The sequence below is a fragment of the Manis javanica genome, chromosome 2 (genome assembly GCF_040802235.1).
Source record: "Manis javanica isolate MJ-LG chromosome 2, MJ_LKY, whole genome shotgun sequence".
Lineage (NCBI taxonomy): Eukaryota > Metazoa > Chordata > Mammalia > Pholidota > Manidae > Manis > Manis javanica.
The window spans coordinates 88147917-88159179 of NC_133157.1; the positions used below are offsets into that span (position 1 = coordinate 88147917).

General features: G+C 43.9%; 1 long non-coding RNA gene across 1 annotated transcript; it reads right to left on the reverse strand.

The window, feature by feature from the left end:
* Positions 1 to 4404: 4404 nt before the first annotated feature.
* LOC140845080 (uncharacterized) lies at positions 4405 to 9991 on the reverse strand. The gene is made up of 3 exons (XR_012123728.1): positions 9207 to 9991; positions 7012 to 7156; positions 4405 to 6234 (listed from the first exon to the last, which is right to left on the reverse strand). It is a non-coding gene; the product is annotated as an uncharacterized lncRNA (long non-coding RNA).
* Between the last annotated feature and the right edge of the window lie 1272 nt (positions 9992 to 11263).

The following is an 11263-nucleotide window of genomic DNA, read 5'->3' on the forward strand; positions in this document are numbered from 1 at the left end:
AATGAAAGCAAAATTGGAGTGAGTCACCGTTGTTGGTGAGGAAAGTCAACCTTTAATAAGAAATACAGTTTATAACTTCAAGAGAACAAACACAGCTGTCTGTACCAAGTAGTCTAAAAACTTGAACTATCTCGTGACAGATGTACACTCTTCCTCAGGTTGCAAGAAAACCATCCATGGAACTATTAATACAATGCTATCACTATTGCAAGAAAGCCCCTTAACACTTCCCATCGCAAAGAAGTAGCCAGGTCTTACCTTTGTGATGGTAAGATCTAGAATACATGTGGGATTAACAGGTTTGCAACTGAGAATTACCTTATCTATCTAAAGAATATCTAATGTCTAGTTCAGGGTTGTTCTTTTAAAAGAGCTGTCTTAGCAGATTCCCATTCTCTCAGGGTTTTTCATTAAATGCTTCCACCTCAAGCAAATGTTCCAGCCAAAAGCTGAATGAAAGGATATGAGGCTCAGAGTTATCTACTTCCACCCAAAACACCAGAGAGACCTGATGACCTTAAACCTTCAAAGAGGAAAAAATACAGATGGTCTACTGTGATAAACACTGCAGATACTGTCCAAACAACCCTTTTCCCTCTCCAGCTCATTAGGACACAGACTGGAGGCCTGCAGCCTGGCCCCTCCTGGGACGGAGCCATGACCAGGCCGGGCGTGCTCTCCTTGGGCTCCCTGGCCAGCTCCCAGACTGCGTATTGTGTGGCAGTTCTAGACTGACGTAATGTTGGGGGACATCTTCTGGGGATGGTTTAATCCTATTGCTAGTCTCCTTGTGACTCAGGCTGTGATGCTTGGAGCTGGTGCAGCCATCTTATCCCAATGAAGAGAAAGAAAGAATGGGAAAAACATTAAATAAACTAAAACAGTAGATGTTAGACCTAATGGATAAATAACCCAGACCTCTCACTCCTCAAAAATGAATACATGGAAATTCCCCAGACTCAAGGACACACATTTCCATATTGAAAAAGCCTTTTAACACCTCAGAGAATGAGTTTGAAAGACCCAGACCAAGCCCAGCACTAGGACATTTCAAATATCACAACAAATTGAGTATCTCTAACAGGCTGAGGATAGCGGAGCAGTCACAGAACTGGAAGGAGGGTTGTCATGAGCTTGGGCGGTGTCAATCCAATCTTGGAATTGCTTACTTCTCCACCTCCTCTTAAGGGAAAAGTCAAGGTACTCATGCTGCTTTTAGACAGATGTTATATTCTAGGAGGATCAGAACACAACACCCCAAAATATACCCATAACAGATGTAGGAAAATCTCTCTACCCACCCCTTATTTGCCTAAAAATAGGGCATAATTTTCCCTTTGTGACAGTGTACCCTTCTCCCGTCTCAGGAAAGGGAGAACAACATTTATCGATGGAGACGGAGGTGGCATAAAAAGGAATCGCATAAACCAGCCTTACTAGAACAGCCCTACCTTCCATTGCTTTCCTCCACGTATTTACCCTGCCGTAAACTACTGGCCAGAGAAGCCCAAACCCCTTTCCTTTGTCCAGTTGTGTCTCCACAATTTATCACCCTTTGTTAAAATGATACATTTTAACACATATACTTGGGTCTTTCTCATTTCTATAAAGTGTTCTGTATACACCTAAAAATTAACATCAACATCAAAAAGTTGCTGTGCCTTTTGTCCTGTTAATCTGAGTTTTGTCAGTCTAATTCACAAACCACAGCTGTGGAACCCAGAGAGTGGAGGAAAGCTTTTATTCTCCCCTACAGGTCCTCGCTCCCCAAAGCATTTTCATTAATACAAATTCAAAGAATCCAAAATAATAGTGTCATTGGACTTCTCAGCAGCAGTATGGGAAGATGGAAGGTAGCCGAAGGAGCTTTTTGAAGCTCAGAAGGATTACCAATCACCGTTCGTGGAGAAAGTCCACCCTGCCTCTGTCCTCACCCACAGTTCTGGTGAATCACCAATGATATCTTACTGTCCTTACAATCTGCACTGGCTGATGCCACGAGACTGAGCATTTATCAGAGTTACTGGCCCTGTGGGTTGTTTCTTCTAGGAACTGTCTGGGCATCTTATATACTTAGAATTCCTGTCTCTTCCCTTGCTAATGCGTAAAGCTTTCTTTTCTATTCTGAGGCCAATCCCTTGTTCTCTACGTTGCAGACAATTTCTCACAGTCCGTGATTTGGGCAGGTGAAGGCTTACATTCCGGCCATGTTGTCATCTAGATGGAACCCACCACTTTGTGATCTTAAGTCAGTTGCTCCATCTTGGGCTTCTCTCTGTTTAACCAAGAGACCTAGTGCTACTTACAGGATTGTTCTGGGCATTGAATGAAACAAAGCTTGTCAACAGGGTAGTGGATTAATACTGGAAATAGTTTTTGTGTTTTTAAGATTTATGGATTCTTAGAGCAGGAAGGAAATGTAGAAATCATTGAATTAATGATATTCAGACAGCATTGGCAAATTCCAGGGGCAGTTTTGAGAGTCTGACACCCATTTGTCTACCTAATCTTCACGGCACTGCTATGCGATAGATACTGTTATTACCCCCTTATTACACATGAGAAAACTGAGAAGGAAAGAGACTAGGACACTTGCCCAAGACACCCTGGACTAGGCAAGCAGGCTATGGCTGCAGTTTCTGCTCCTTCATCTGCTGAGAGGAGCACCTGCCTCCAATCACTTAGAAGAACAAGAATGTTGTTGAAGCTAAGGCTAGCCTGGCTTGCAGGAGCTCATTTGAGAAGGGCTGATTACTGCTCCTCAGCTATTTGCAGGGATGTCTCATGTTTCTGAAGAACTCCTGTCTGGGACCCTCACCAAGGTGAGAGGACCCGTAGATCCAGACAGGAGGTGTCAGCTGCAGCCCTCCTCCCCACCCCACAGTGCCCCAGGCAGCCTTCCCTGATCGTCGCCCAGAAAATGACTTCTGTGACTCTGGTTGGAATGACCCATCTTCCTTACACACAGCTGGCCAGAAGAGAGTCCATAGCTTTCATCAGATTCTCGAAGGGCTAATAATCCCAAACAAGGTTTATTTACCAAACACACCACTGGTCAAAATCTTAAGCTTCCTTCCCAAAACGGACAGATGTAACTTTTCTTTTTATTCTTACAAAGAAGAGAACTCTACTTTTGCTGAGCTGCAGGGGCTTCTTATATGAGCTGTACCTATGTGGACAAAGTAGAGTCAATAGATGGTGTAAGGGAGGAAAAAATTCTTTTTTCCATACCCTCTTAGGTTCTTTACCTGGAGGCTTGCAAATTAAACTGACAAAAGACAGAGAAACAGAAGAAAAAGGCTTTTTCATTTCCATATGAAAGGCCTTACAGAAATGAAATGAAAAAAACAAAGAAGCAATTAGGCCTGAGAGATTAAATGCCATTTTTAACAAAGAGTGATGAATTGTGGAAACAAGAGAGAGGAACAGGGTTTTACAGTTCTAAACGTGGTAAATTGTGGGACATAATTATATGGAGGAAACCAATAGACTACAAGGATAGTTTTTGTAAGATTCATTTTTATGGATCCATCTCAGTGTTGACTGTCTCAGGTGATAAGAATGTTGTCTTCTTGGTACAGGGAAGGCACTTTATCAAGGAAAATTTTATGACCTGCTTTTAGGTAGAAAGGAGGAGGTTGGGAAGTCCTTCCTGCATCTGCTGGTCCTCAAATGCCTTCAGCTCAAAATAATCAATACGCCCAAATGGCCTGTCACAAGGTCGTACGTTCTGACCTCTCTGGTGAGGGGTGGTCTCTGCGCTCTCCCCCCACTCCACCCCACCAGCCTTCTCCCAGGGCAGGTTCATCAGCTTCCATTAAGCGAATAACCAGCCTGGAGATTTTCACCGGCATGGATATTCAACTCACGTAAGCGGTCTGAGGACTTAGATGAGCCTGTTGCGTGACCCACATCTGTGAGGTCCTGCTGGACATCTTCCCGGGGTCAGCCCACCACCCCGAGGCCCCTCCAGTGGGTTACCTGAGCCATTGGGGAGGATGGCTGACAACCACTTATCATCCATCTCAGCTGGAGTTTAGGCTGGGTTGTCATAACATTATTCTAAATGTGTTCTTGAATCACAATGCTTTCAAGGTTTATTTCTGTGGAAAGAGTTTTCTGAATTAAACCCATTTCAGTTAAAACTCCATTCAGGGTTTAACAGAGCATCGTGAATGAATGCAGTTTAATGCAGAGCTTATGTTCCCCTACAGTTACGCTTCAGTATGGAAACCGGACTTGTCTAATTGGATCCAGTGCGTGGCCCACAGCACTGCAAGGTCTTGAGAGAGTTTGTTTAGGCAACCTTGTTTCTCAAAGCCAAAACATAAGTAAATTAAAATTCTTTACTGTTGCGCAATTTTAACAGATCACATTTTCCTGGTGGTACTACTTTCAAAAGGAGAACTATGAATAAAATTGTGTGTATTTTACAAGCTAACAAAATAATCTCCTTACCACCATTCTATGTATAAACAAATGAGTCTGTGTGCCATGGGGGACAACTGTGTATTTCAACACGAGGTGCAAAGGTGACAGGCAGAAGGCATTACGTCTCTGTAAAGTAAGATTTCTACCACGTTCTGAGCAGGGTTTAAGGTTCACATTATAACATATTTTAAATAACATTTTATTCTGGTGGAGGAAATACATGTCCATTGTATAAAAACTTTAAAAGCTCAGGAAAGTATCAAATACAAAATCACCCTTAATCCTGCCAACAATATCAAGACTTGAAAGTAACAACCTAATTAGTGACAGAGTTAGTTCAGGGGGAGAGGAGCCATGTTAAAGAAGATCCACTTAATACTTAAAAACAAAGTAATAGTTATATATGTATCTATATATTAATTCTGTGGGTAGATAGTCCCCTATTCTATAAATGAGGAATTTTTTTGAATGAATTTCCCTGGCCTCTCTATGAATTGTCCTACTTGTAACTATACTGTACCTGAGTGATAAGAACAATAACAATAATAGTGATTAGCACTGAATGAATGAGCCCCCGCAATTTGTCAAGCACTTACTCGATACATTTAAAAATTAGGCAAAACCCAGCAATGCCACTGAACTGTACACCTAAAAATGGTCATGATGGTAAATTTTATGTTTTATGTATTTTACCACAATGTAAACACATTTCTAATTACAAAACGAAAAATTTTAAAGGTACATGAATTAATACCACGGCCACACACCCATTATGACTCCACTGTATCAGTACTTTTCAAGAGCTAAATAACCACCATCACTGTGCCTAGGTTTGTGCCTGCTCAGGAGAGAAGCAGCAAATGGCCCCAGAAACGTTAATTATTCCCTCTCCAGGAACTACAGCCCAAGGATGACAAAAAACGTCCTCCCAGCCTCTCTGCCCCCCAGGGACGGAGCGAGGCGGCCTGGCTTCTCAGGGAGGAGCCAGCGCGGGGCCGCAGCGGGGACGGCGGCGGGGCTGCCGGGCGGCTGGGCGTCGGCCCTGGGCCCCGACGGAGCGGGGCGCCCTGGGCCCCTGGCCACACGGCAAGGCGGAGGAGACGCCGTGCACAGGCCCCACCTCAGCTCCTTGAGCCACGCAGCGGCTGGGACGCGCCCCAGGAGGAGGCCGAAGCCCTGACCTCTGCCCGTCCCGCCCACCACGCCATCTGCGGCTCATAAAACCACATCCTCTGTCCTTCCTCTGCTCTCAGGCTATTCAAACCCTGAAGGGCGATCCTCGGGGCTGCTCTGGGTTGTTCGTGGGCCTTAATTCAGAGCACATTTCCACAAAGGGAGGCGGAACAAAGCACCCTCACACTGAAGTTCAATTTACATTCTCAGTCAGTGAGACAAAATGGAAATAAAAAACAGTTGTGCGAGAGTCATTTATAACTAAATCACGGCTCCAGAAGCGCCTTTCCTATAATGTCACGGAATAAAAGACTTTTTAAACCACCAGCAAAAAACCTTAAGTGACCAAAAAAGGAGAGGTGAAGGCTTCAATTAAAAAAAATAAATTAGAGCAACGAGGACAGTGTGCCATCTCTCTCTCCCGATTTGGCAGATACAAACATACTCCAGTGGTTCCTGATTTCAAGTGTTTATCCTGATAATGGGTGGTGTGGGGCCCCCAGTCGTGCAGGGGACACAGGCTTGCCTCGCAGTTTGGCGGGTCTCCTCCAAGACGCAGAGCCGGTTGGCCGACACATCCCCAGGTCGTCCGGGTACAAACTTGCCATAGTAAGTTATGTCTGTCTCACTCTGCAAAAAATACACAAAGTGCGAGCAGATGGCTGCGGTTCAAGCACCCTGTCGGCCACGCGGTTAGGAACGAGCGCAGGAAGCCCAAGTCCTTCCAGCAGGTGGGAAACGTGCTGAGGTGGTAGTGAGCAATAAGGGGCTGCCTGACTTCATTCTCAGGCTTGATCTCAGGCAGCTAATCTGCAGCAGAACCAGAAGTAGCCTCCTGACTCCACGTCTCACACATTTCCTGCAAACCTGAAAAGTGGGATTCTTTGAAGAGCACGTACAGAACTTCACGAGAGCAGCTGCTCACAGCTCCGCAGGCGCCAAGCTGGCCTCATCGCTAGGCCTCTGCTGGTGCCAAGCTTTCTCTAACACCGAGTCCCCTTCCTGCCCCTCACAGCCTGTTCAGTTTTCTTTTATAGGGTCTTTTCCACATTGTACTGTGACTATTTATAGGCTTGTTTCCACTGCTGCACTGGAAACTTCCTAAAGATATGGACCATTCCTCATTCATCTTGTCTCCTGGGTTTGCAGCCCAATGCTTGCTGGGTAGTCCAGGGCTTCTTAATTAAATGTTTGTGGAAGGAATTAGCCTTCCATCCTTACTCTATTCAAATTTTTTGACTTCTTGTTTTCCTTTAATTTGTGTATGGATACCTCCTAAAGCTACTTAGCAGATACGTATTATGGGAAATGATTAGAAGTAACACCTGCTTGTCAGCTCCTCCAGACCCCAGTTTGTAACCACTCCTCCCCTGCTCACCCCTGAGAGAGGTTAGTTAGCATGGTCACCTGCAGACAGGAGGCAGCCCACGGGAACAGAGGTCCATCACACCAAGGATGGGGGTGCGGGGAGACATAAAGATCCAGCGTCCAGGGGCCGTCATGGAGCAGCAGGCCAGTGTGGTGGGCAGCTGCTATCTCCAGACTTCTTGTTCTGTAAGAAAAGAAGCCCTTCTTTATTTAAGCCATTTTCAGCCCAAAGGTGGCCTAATGTATCTGAACATTTTTTACCTCAACAATAAATAATGGAGCAACTGTTCTGAGCAGAGCACAGTGCTGGTTTGAGAACAAATACACAGCTTGACTAAGATGAAGTGTCAAAGAAGATGCTTTGTGGAATAGAGAGGAAAGCCTATTTGAGAGTATTTTCATGTTCCCAAGTCTGATGAGATTTTTTTTTCTGCTATGACTTTCCAACATAAGGCTATGTATATGTTTTTTCTGAGCCATTATAAAATACGTTACAGCTTTTGGGACACTCTGCCCTTTACTTCTTCTTCCTGCATTTCCAAAAAATAAAGTTTTTCTTCTCTATAACATGATCTCATTATCATATTTAATAATCCCCAAATATAATCTAAACCCAGTCCATATTCAAATTTCCCGAACTGTCCATCCCAAATGTCTCCTATACTTGTTGGTTTAGAACCAGGGTCCAAGCATCACATTATGCTTTTGTCTGTTTCCGCATGACATCGGCTGGTTGGAGAGACCAGGATGTCTCTGTCATGAAAAGGATCTCACTGTGAAGGATTTGGTCCGATTGTTTCCTATGGGTGTCGTTTCCTGGTTCCTCTGTCCCCACATTTCTTGTAAGTGAAGTTAGTTCTAAAGATCTGGTGAAATTCGAGTGAATCGTTTTAAGGTGAGAACGTGGTAGGAAATCCATGTGGCTGTTTCCATGGCTGCTTCTCACCACGTGGAGCCGTGTGTGCCTCCCACACCCAGGCAAGTTTCTCTGGCCATGGCTTTTGAGCCTCTGCTTCCTGTCCAGAGCTACGTACTGTCCCTGTGTGGTTGACACATCTCCTCATGGTCCCACTCCTCCATGCCTCTTGGAGGTCATCTTTCTTCAGGAGGCGTGGTCCACAGGAATGGGCACTGTGTGGCGGCAGGACTTGGGGCTTGCTTCTGATTGGTGGAGTACAGCGCAGGGGAAGGGATGCCTACTCAGTCTTCAAGGACCAGCTGAAATACCTGAGTACCCTTCCACCCTAAAGCTCTGAGTCCCTGCAGATCCCATCTTGTCAGAACCACACAATTCATTACCTCAAACTTCATCAGCACCATTAATAGTAACCCCTCAACTGAACCTTATGTTCTTTGAAGGCAGAAGCTTCATTTAAATGCTTTATCTCCTGCATTTGTAAACTTCCTGTTGCATACCAAAGAGGTCCCGACTGAACTCTTGTTATTAACAAGGTAGCTATTATTTCATTAAACAACTTGTAGCAGTGTGCACTCATTGTAATCCTGGCTTACCAAATGTTGACAGCTCTATCAATAGCTATAGTTGAGAATAAAAAGGGGAGATATTTGGCCCTGCAAAAGAAATTGTTATTTGGGATTTCCTTTTGTTTTTTACTTCTTGCGGGAACAATCCAAACGGAGTGAGTTAGTGACAAGGATATTTTCCAGATGTCCTCTAGATAAGACAATAGGAAATAAAAACAAAAGTCTTTTCTAATTTCTCCCTGAGAAAATTCTAACAAAGTTCAGCCTTTAACTGATTGAGCCTCGCCCGACTCACATGCCCCCTGAGCTTGTGTGTCGAGCACAAGACGGATGTGAAGAATTCACATGTTGGTTCAGCTGGTTCAGGTGCTTTGGGGTCCCCACTTCAAGATGGAGTCCTGAGCGTAGTTAATTCCTCCCTCACAGATCCCACTGAAATGGGGGAAAACTTATTTTTAAAGGACAAATCCACGGGCTTGCTGAAAAACAGCAAAAGGGCTTGTCAGAGAATCAAACATTTTACCTAATCACAAAACAAGAATGTGGCAGTTGACAACAGCGGTGTTTGTCTCAAAACTAAAGGTGTACGTTCATCTCTCTGGAATCTAAACAACGTATAGAACTGACGGCGCGGGTGTTTTTCCCTTACTGAGAGAAGTGAGAGGGTGAATGAGGTAATTTTGGACTAATGGGAAATTGGGTGGAAAAATAAAATATCCCACCCAAGGGAAAGAAATATATGAACCTACTTCACCCACTGAAGAAAACCCGCCTGGGACGGCCCTGTGGCTCCCTGCCATGCCTGCCTGCCCTCCAGCTTGGTCTTCAGGAAAGGCGCCCATGGGAGTCTGCAGAGGAGACGCGCCGGAAGGCCCCCTCAGCCGCCACCTGCCCCGGAAACACGTGGGACTCGCTTGAGGGAGGAGGACCAAGGCGAGCGGACACGACCTACCCGGAAGCAAACAGGCCAAGGAGGCAGCATGTGCCCGGCAGGCTGCTGTCGGCAAGGCATGAGCAACGCTTAACCTACGGCCTCCACGCTGCAATAGGACCGTATTTCCCGGAATGCCCTTCCCTGCATGGGTCTGGGATGGTGTCTGCCCAGGAAAGACAATTGAAAGAGAAAAGAGGAGAGGCCAATGTTCAGGGGTGGCGGTTATAACTGAACACGTGACCAGATGTTGAGCTCAGGACACCTTTCCAGATTGTTCTGCGGGACTACCCATCCCACATCTGCAGAGGGAAAGCAGTTGGGAGCTTCCAAAGATCCATGAGAACTGCAGCAGCTTCCTAGGACTCTCCTGACAATCACCCACTTCAGGGAGTCAGGTTGAAATTTTTAGTGTCTACTTCACTTACCTTCATTCTCCCCACTTTTCAATACTTATAGGAGCACCTAAATCTTTATATTAAAAGCCTTAATATACAGTCACCCCTTTTTTAAACCTGAAAAACCCTGGCCAACATGAATTACAATTGTGATCCTTGGAAGATTCAGTCGCATACTATATCAATAAAACAGGAATGGGCTGCTATGAAAAAGGGGCAGAGCAAAAGTTGCTGTAATTAAAAAAAATTAAATGTTAAATACTTATGTGTATGTATGATTATTAAAACTGAAGACTTCATTTGAAGTTTCAAATTATTGATCTAATATGAGTGAAGATGGAATTATTTGTGGTTTGTAAGGCAAAATCTAGAAAATTAGAAATGAGAGAAAATTTAAGAGATCAGAAATGTACAGAGAAATCAAACAAATTGAATAGATTATTTGAGGAAGAGAATAAAGTCAATAGGCAGAGAACAATGAAAGAAATAATTAATGCAAGAAAATTTCCTAGAGATGAAGGAGAACTCAGGTTTTGAGATTTGGAGAACCCAGCAAGCACCAAGCAGAAAATTTTGCACAGCACATGCCTAGGTACGAGTAAGAGAAATTGCTGATGAGGATAAGGAGGAAATCTTAAAACATTCACAGTAGAAAATATTTACTTCATATGCAATAAGAATTAGACAACACTAAATGAATGAGCAGTGTTCCAATAGACTTTATTTATACAAAGAGACAGCAGGCTGAATTTGACCACAGATTGCCTGCCCTTTGTTTAAAGAACTTCCTTTGATATGAAAATGTCTCCATCAAGCATTAAAAAATTAAGTTTAAAAAATCAAGTTGGAAGATGATATATTATATGATTCAATTTTGAAAATTACATGTGAATTTATGTATACAGTTAACTCTCATTCTTCATCATGTTGTACAAGGTCACTGTAAACAGTGAATTGTCCCACAAGGAACAATTGCTCCTCAAGGAAATACAGAATAAAATTCCTATGAGCCTCTGGTCACAACAGTTTGTCAACCACTCAATACATAATTCTTTTGTATGTATGTTTCCATTTAAAGACACCTTAATGTGTATTGATGATTCATGAACCTTTGAACTTACAGCCAGTAGGGCTGTGAGTCACGTGGGAGCAAACAGATATTTTCTCCATAGGACAGGTCACAGCCTTCTTGCACTTGGAACACTGGACCATGTTTGGGGATTTTAAGCAGTGAAATCTCCAGCAAATGCACAAAGTTAGAAAAAGTGGCACTAAATAGATCGCAAAAGGACACCTGTGTACAGTATGAGCCGAAATAAGGAGAGTGTACCCTTGTTCATCCTCAACTGGGAACATGGGTGTTGGGTGGCTCACATTTTTGCAGCTATTTGGATGTCCAAAAAGGATCTTTGCAAGTGACACCAAGTATCGATTTTGGGGTTACAAATGAATTTTAGCCAGTAGATTAATTTGCAAC